We start from the raw sequence: 6,805 nt of genomic DNA, 5'->3' as shown, positions 1-6,805 counted from the left end.
TCCCGCAATTTAAAAAAAATGAGTCCATCGATATAGTAAATCTAGCTACTGATGCCCTTGTTCTATTCAGCTCCATAGATTTGTGACAGCTAATAAAACCCAGAGCTAAATAAACTGCACTGAGAGCCTGGCCTTCAAATTGATGTTTATAGTTTTAAATCAAAATTTAACAAATAAGGAAGCATACTCAATCATGTTAACATTTCCAATGAGAGCAAAATACCATTTAACACCTTTGTAAAAGTACAAAGAAATCTGTAATTTTGTAAAATTTATCGGAAAAAAAGGGCTCTGTTCACTTGTATAAAATTCTTTGAAACGTTCCTTTAGGGGTAATTACATACTCAGTTTAATTATATAGGAGCAGGCGCTCTGGAATGTTTTCAGAGAGAGGTCAGAAATGAGGGTTTCCCAGCTCCTACCTCTGCCCCACCCCCACAACAACACGTAAACAGAAGAGAGTTTTCTCTCCTCAGTAGCCAGCAGGATATTTTCTAGAGTCTTCCGGTCCTGTTGTGTCCCTGCTCACAGCCTTCCACTCCCCTCCCACATTCTGGATGAAATACCAGCTCCTGCCCCATCCTCCCCTTCCCTCAGCTTTGACCTTCTTTACCCTCGTGGCTCCCCTCAACTCGGTCCCATGCTGGCCTCACCTGGCCCTGCCAATGCCCCCTCGGGGCTCCTGCACCGATGTCTTTATGCGATGCTCCCGCCCTCACCACCTTTGGTCTTTGCTCAACATCAGCCCTTCATCAGCCCCTCCCTGATGTGACCCTGACCCCCCCTCACACAGACACACGCTCTGTGCCCCCACCTAAGGGCTTCTCTTCCCACACGTGTCACTCCTGTATCACACTTACAACAGTTTGTTTGAGGGCTGCTTCCTCCCTCCCAGGAGGGCGGGGCCTGTGTCCCCACCCCCAGCTCCCCCAATGCTCCTGGGATGCCCCAGCCTGGAAGGGGCACCGGGGCCACCCTCACAGCAGCTGGGGACCTGGGACACGTCTCCTCTCCTCTGTGTCACTGTCTCCTCTCTGTAATGGTACCGCTGGGTTCCTAGGAGGGACTGCTGAGGACTCTGTGTCGATGGGCCCCCCGGGGCTCCTGGCCCCAGATGCCCCAGACGCCTCCTTGGCCGGCGAGGTGCCCACAGGGTGGGTTCCAGGAGAACGGGAAGCCACAGCTCCCCAGGAGCCACGCCTCCTGGAAGCCCCCCAGTGGGGGTCTGGTAGGCCCTGATACTTTATGGGGGACACCTCTGGTGCCAGTGTGGTCCTCAGGCAGGGCTGTTGGGTGGGGAGAAGAGACTGGGTGGTCTGAGCCATTGCCTTTCCTGGGGTCTGGGGCAGCTCCAACAAAATCTGGGGACACCGAGGCCGGGGGCACCGAAGACTGTGGCTCTCACAGGTAAGTCAGGGCCTCAGCCTCCAGGGTGGTTCGAGTCCATTGAAGCTTCTGGGCAGGGGAGCAGGAATTCCCTAGGCCTGGGCTGGTGGGGGTCAGTGCAGGGCAGGGGCCAGAAGCAGCAGCAGGGCCCCGGCCAGCAGTGCCAGAGAAGGTAGGCAGGCGGCCTGGCATGCAGTATTGGTGGGGTGAGCGGGGGCCAGCAGATTGCAGTCGGTGTAGGGCTCCACGCAGCCCGCAAAGGCCATGACGTGCGCCACGAAGGTCTCCTCCTGCACGCTGTGCACCAGGTGCGCCTGCGGGAGGCGCACGAACACTGCCACGTCCTCCCCTCCGTGGGTTTCCCTAACCAGGGGCACGGCCGCCTGCTGCTTGTATGAAGGGTCCCCTGGCAGAGCATGGGAGTTCAGAGCCGGCAGGGAGGCAGCCTCCCCCTCCTCTGACTTCCCAGCCAGGATCCTCCCATCCCCCTTCCCCTGCACCCCAGGGCCCACTCACTGCTCTCGGTTTCATCCACATCAGGTCTTGAGTCCCTGTTCATCTGGTACCCAGGGCCATTGCTATAGAGGAGGGTGGTATAGGACTTGCCATCTCTGGCTTTGCCATCGGCCAACCCTGCAAGGAGGAGGGGACCCAGTGATCACACTGACCCAATCCTTTTGGGTGCCTTCTGTGTGCTGAGCCCAGGCACGTCTTGTCTGTTCACTGGCTTAATCCTCACTAGAGTGATACAGGGCAGTTGCTCCACTTTGCAGAGGAGGGAACTGGCTCAGAGCACTTTGAGCCTCGTAACTTAGGGACAAGGACCTGCCACTCTCCCTGAGCTTACCGAAAATGGAGTTCCCACGAAGGGGGTAGCCACCAAAAGTGAAGACATGAGAGTGGTCTGCAGTGACAAGGATCAGCGTGTCCAGTTCGCTAGTGAGCTCGTTAGCCTTGGCGATGGCCTTGTCAAACATGACCACCTCGGTCAGCGCCCTATATGCTCTGCCTTCATGGTGACCGTGGTCAATGCGGCCTCCTGCAGGTAAGTCACATATAAGATACTAAACCCGCCCTGATGGCCCTCATCGCTCCTCTGTTCCCCAAGGGGCTGCCACTCACCCTCCACAAAGAGGTAGAAGCCCCGGGGGTTCCTGCTCAGCACTCGCAGGGCCGCCTCTGTCATCTCCTCCAGGGACGGGTCATTAGTGTGGTCTTGCTGGGTCTCATAGGCCATGTCAACTGGCTCAAAGAGGCCTGTGGGAAAGGGGAGCAGTGGAGACCTGCAAGCTGGGGACCGGGGGCCCGTGGCACTCATCCCGGGGAGGACAGTGGGGGTGGGTGGGGTCGTTACCCATGAGGTGTGTTACACTGGAGTCATTGGCCGCCTGAAGGAGCTCCGTGCGGTTCCACACATACTGGGCTCCCTGGGAGGGCAGAACCAGGCCTCAGCCCATAGCCCGACACCCCAGGCCCAGCCCCGCTGTACCCCCGCACCCGTGAGCCCCCATCACCTGGTGCTTGGCCTGCCACTCCTGCACCAGGTTCCGCTTGTCCCCGGACTCCAGTTTGATTGGCATCGTGTGGGTATTCAGGGTCTGGGGTCCCCTTAGGAAACATGTACATTCAGTCTCCACCCAGGATCACCTGGAGCCAGAGATTAGGGCAGGGGGGTTCAGGGCCTACTTGGCCCTTTACACCTCTCACACAGCCCCTACCTCCCCCACCAGGTCTGTGGGAAAGGTCTGTCCCCACCTCCTCCCCCTCCACACACAGAGACCCTGTCAGTCCCCAGGGCTGTGAGTTTCCTGGGTCTGTGACAGGTGTCTGTCCCACCCCCTCTGCCCAGCCCTGCCCTTAGCCCCTCATGTCGCACGTCAATATCCATGTTGTAGACCAGCTGTGCGGCGATGTCCTGGCAGCCGTTCATCTGGGCATCGGCAGGCAGGTCGGCGTCTGAGTACCAGTTTCGGTTCACCGTGTGCGCGTAGGCCCCGCTGGGGAGGCGTGCTGCACCGTGGTGGTGGTCACCACTCCCACTGACTTCCCTGAGGGTGGCAGAGGTCACGGTGGGCCACCGAGGTCTCTGAGCCCGTCCCTGCCCAGGAAGCTGACGCCCAAGCCCACCTGCTTTCTTGGCCCGGTTCATCACAGACGTGACCTCGTTCCCACGTGTCGTGTTGCACTGGTTGTAGCGGGCGGCTGCACTTACACCGATGGTTCTGTAGTTGCCCTTGACCCCGCACAGGTAGGCGGTGGCGGTGCCTGCGCTGTCGGGCACCTGTCTGTCCACGTTGTATGTCTGGGGGCAGAGATGCCTTCAGCTCTGCTGAGGTAGACATCCAGCTCCTGACCCAGGCCCTGGGTCCATTCTCACAGCCCCCAGCCCCTATCTCAGCCCCCAGTGCTCCTGGGGCTTTCTCTCCTACCCTGCTCCCTAGGCCCACACCCACCCCTCTGGTGTAGACCACCCTGAGGCCACTTGGCCCTTACCTTGGACAGAGCCAGGTATGGGAACTGGTCCATAGCCAGCCAGGGGTGTCTCAGGTCCCGGCTTGCCAGCCATCTGCCCCTTTAGGATCTGAGCGGCTGTCACCGTGGAAACCCCCATCCCTGAAGGTACACACTGTGTCAGGTCTGAGTCCCTGGGGCCAGCCTGGGTCAGCCGGCAGCTCAGGGCTCCAGGGTTGTGGGGGGACAGGGGGTGGACCGGCCTAGCGCACTCACCATCCCCCAAGAAGAGGATGACATTCTTGGCGGCTGTCTGGAGGGGCTGCAGCTTCTTAGCCACATCAAGAGCCTGGGCTGCCTGGCGGTTCCAGAAGGCGGGGTCTTCCTCCTCGACTGCCCAAGGGGAGAGTGGAGGTCAGGTCAGCCTGGGGCCGCCCCTGTGAGTAGGGGGCGCCAGGAGCTGCCTGGTTACCTGGGACGAGGCCGAGGGAGAGCTGTAGCCGCAGGCCGAGCAGCAGCAGCACGCAGGCCCCCTGCATGGCTGTGTGATGGCGGAGGGTCAGGATGGGACCTGGGGAGGCCGGGTCTTGGGCAAGGCTGGGGCACCAGGGACCCGCTGCAGCACTGGCTGCCCGGGCTTAAATTCCTGCTGTGAAGTCTCCGTGTCCCTCCCAGTGCCTTAGGGGGCCACACCCTGCCCCTCACCTGCCCTATGACTTTAGGCCCTGTCACCATCAGAATTGGTAGATGTGGCCAAGCGTCTGAGTCAGGTCCCTCCCTCACAGGATGGTCCCCGGCCATCTCCTCGGAGTAGGGTGGGATTAGGGTGCAGATGTTTTTCGCCTGAGATATATTTGCATGATCCTGACAGAGGCTACTTCTAACCCTGGCTCACTAAGTGCTGTGAGAGAATCATCTCTGCTTTATTCACCTCATGTGTTCAGGTTTGGTTCTGGGTGCCGAGGGAGGTGGGGTTGGAAGCATACAGACTGGGCCAGGGCCTGGGTTTGGTTTCCCGATGCCCTGAGGCACAGAGACAGAAAGGGTGGCCTGGGAGCCCTGCCTACCACACACTTCTCACCAGGCTTGGCCTGGGCAGGTGCGGTGGGCACTGGGCTAGCGGGGCACCTGGGAGCGTGGGCCCAACTTCTTCTGTAGAGAATTGAGGTGACAGCAGAGCCTTGTCTGTGTCTTCAGCTACTGAGGGCTGAGCTCGGTCAGCACTCTGTGTGTGTGTGTGTTTCCTGTGAAGGGCCAGGAATGCGGGCCCAGTGCCCTGTATGTGATGTAGACCTCTGCTCGCTTAGACAGGTAGATGGAAGGCAGAGATGAATCTGTTCTCTCCCCAGGCCACCCACACTCATAGGAATAGCTTGTGATAGGAACTAAGAGGTTTCAGCAACACTAGGTTGGGTTAAAAAGACATTTCTCCAATCCAGCAATCTCACTTCTGCATCTATATCCCCAAAACTGAAGGCAGAGAGAATTCTCTGGTGGTCCAGTGGCTAGGACTCCATGCTTTCATGGCAGGGGGCTCAGCTTCGATACCTTGTCAGGAAACTAAGATCCTGCAAGCTGTGTGGCTCAGCCAAAATAGTGTCAGAGAATGGAAAGCAGGATCTAGAAGAAGTTTTGCACACCAACATTTGTAGTAGCATTATTCACAATAGCCAAGACTTGCAAGTAATTCAACAGTCCACTGGCAGATGAATGGATAAACAAAGCATGATAGAGCTATACAGTGGAATACTGTGCTGCCTCAAAGAGGAAGGAAAGTCTGACACCCGCTACAACATGGATGAACTGAGAGGGTAACAGGCAGGAAGGCTGCTGCTGCTAAGTCGCTTCAGTCGTGTTCGACCCTGTGCGACCCCATAGACGGCAGCCCACCAGGCTCCCCCGTCCTTGGGATTGCTCCAGGCAAGAACACTGGAGTGGGTTGCCATTTCCTTCTCCAGTGCATGAAAGTGAAAAGTGAAAGTGAAGTCACTCAGTCATGCCCGACTCTTAGTGACCCCATGGACTGCAGCCTACCAGGCTCCTCCGTCCATGGGATTTTTCCAGGCAAGAGTACTGGAGTGGGTTGCCATTGCCTGGCAGGAAGGTTAGGAGTCTCTAAACAGGGGAAATAGGCTGCAAGTGTGTCAGATGTTTTTTTCTCTCTCTTAAGTGGCAGGAGGAAACAAACTCTAAGTGTCAGATTTTTTTCCCTCCTCTATACAAAATTAAAAGTAGGTTTCTCTTAAAATTCTGTGTTGCCATGACAACACCTGGTTCCACCTGAACTTAACTTTTCTCAAACCTTGAGCTAAACAATGCATTTTTCTTCTGGAAATGTTTCTCTTTAGCTGTGTTAATGACCTATGTATTTACCCTAGACTGTCTTTCTTCAAGTCAGTTCTGCTTAAGACTCAGAACCAATAAGGGCTCAACAAACCAGTATGTTTTACTGGTTTGGAGTAAAATATGTTTTACTTATACATTGTTCTCCTAATCTATTTTAATGAAACTATATATTTACTTGGAAACCTGCCTTCCTTCAAGATTCATGTCAATCGTTTTATGGCCTGGGATGGCTCACCTTATGCCAATGTTATCTCAAAATGCATGTTGTGGGTGAGGGGCCTGGTGCCACTCTGAGTTTTGAGACATTCCTTTTTTCTAATTAACAGTTTGCTGATAGGTATATAACATACTGCTAAAGGCTAGCAGGGGGCCCTCTTCCTGCCCCCATCTGATGTCTATGTCAGAAGCTTTGTCTATCCCTTTTATATTTTAATAAAACTTTATCACACAAAAGCTCTGAGCGATCAAGCCTATCACTGGCCCCGGATTGAATTCATCTCCTCTGGAGGCCAAGAATCCCGGCATCTTTCACAGCTCAGCAACAACCTTTCAGAACCTCGAGGACATGATGCTCAGTGAAAAAAAAAAAAAAAACACTCACAAAAAGACAAATACTGTGTGA

General features: G+C 55.7%; 1 pseudogene; it reads right to left on the bottom strand.

The window, feature by feature from the left end:
* Positions 1-1,499: 1,499 nt before the first annotated feature.
* On the bottom strand, positions 1,500-4,457 carry LOC129647887 (intestinal-type alkaline phosphatase-like; annotated as a pseudogene).
* Positions 4,458-6,805: the final 2,348 nt, after the last annotated feature.

This window comes from Bubalus kerabau, chromosome 3 (assembly GCF_029407905.1).
Source record: "Bubalus kerabau isolate K-KA32 ecotype Philippines breed swamp buffalo chromosome 3, PCC_UOA_SB_1v2, whole genome shotgun sequence".
Taxonomy (NCBI): domain Eukaryota; kingdom Metazoa; phylum Chordata; class Mammalia; order Artiodactyla; family Bovidae; genus Bubalus; species Bubalus kerabau.
Note: the sequence above shows the minus strand (reverse complement) of the source record. Positions and strands in the feature narration are given on the sequence as shown.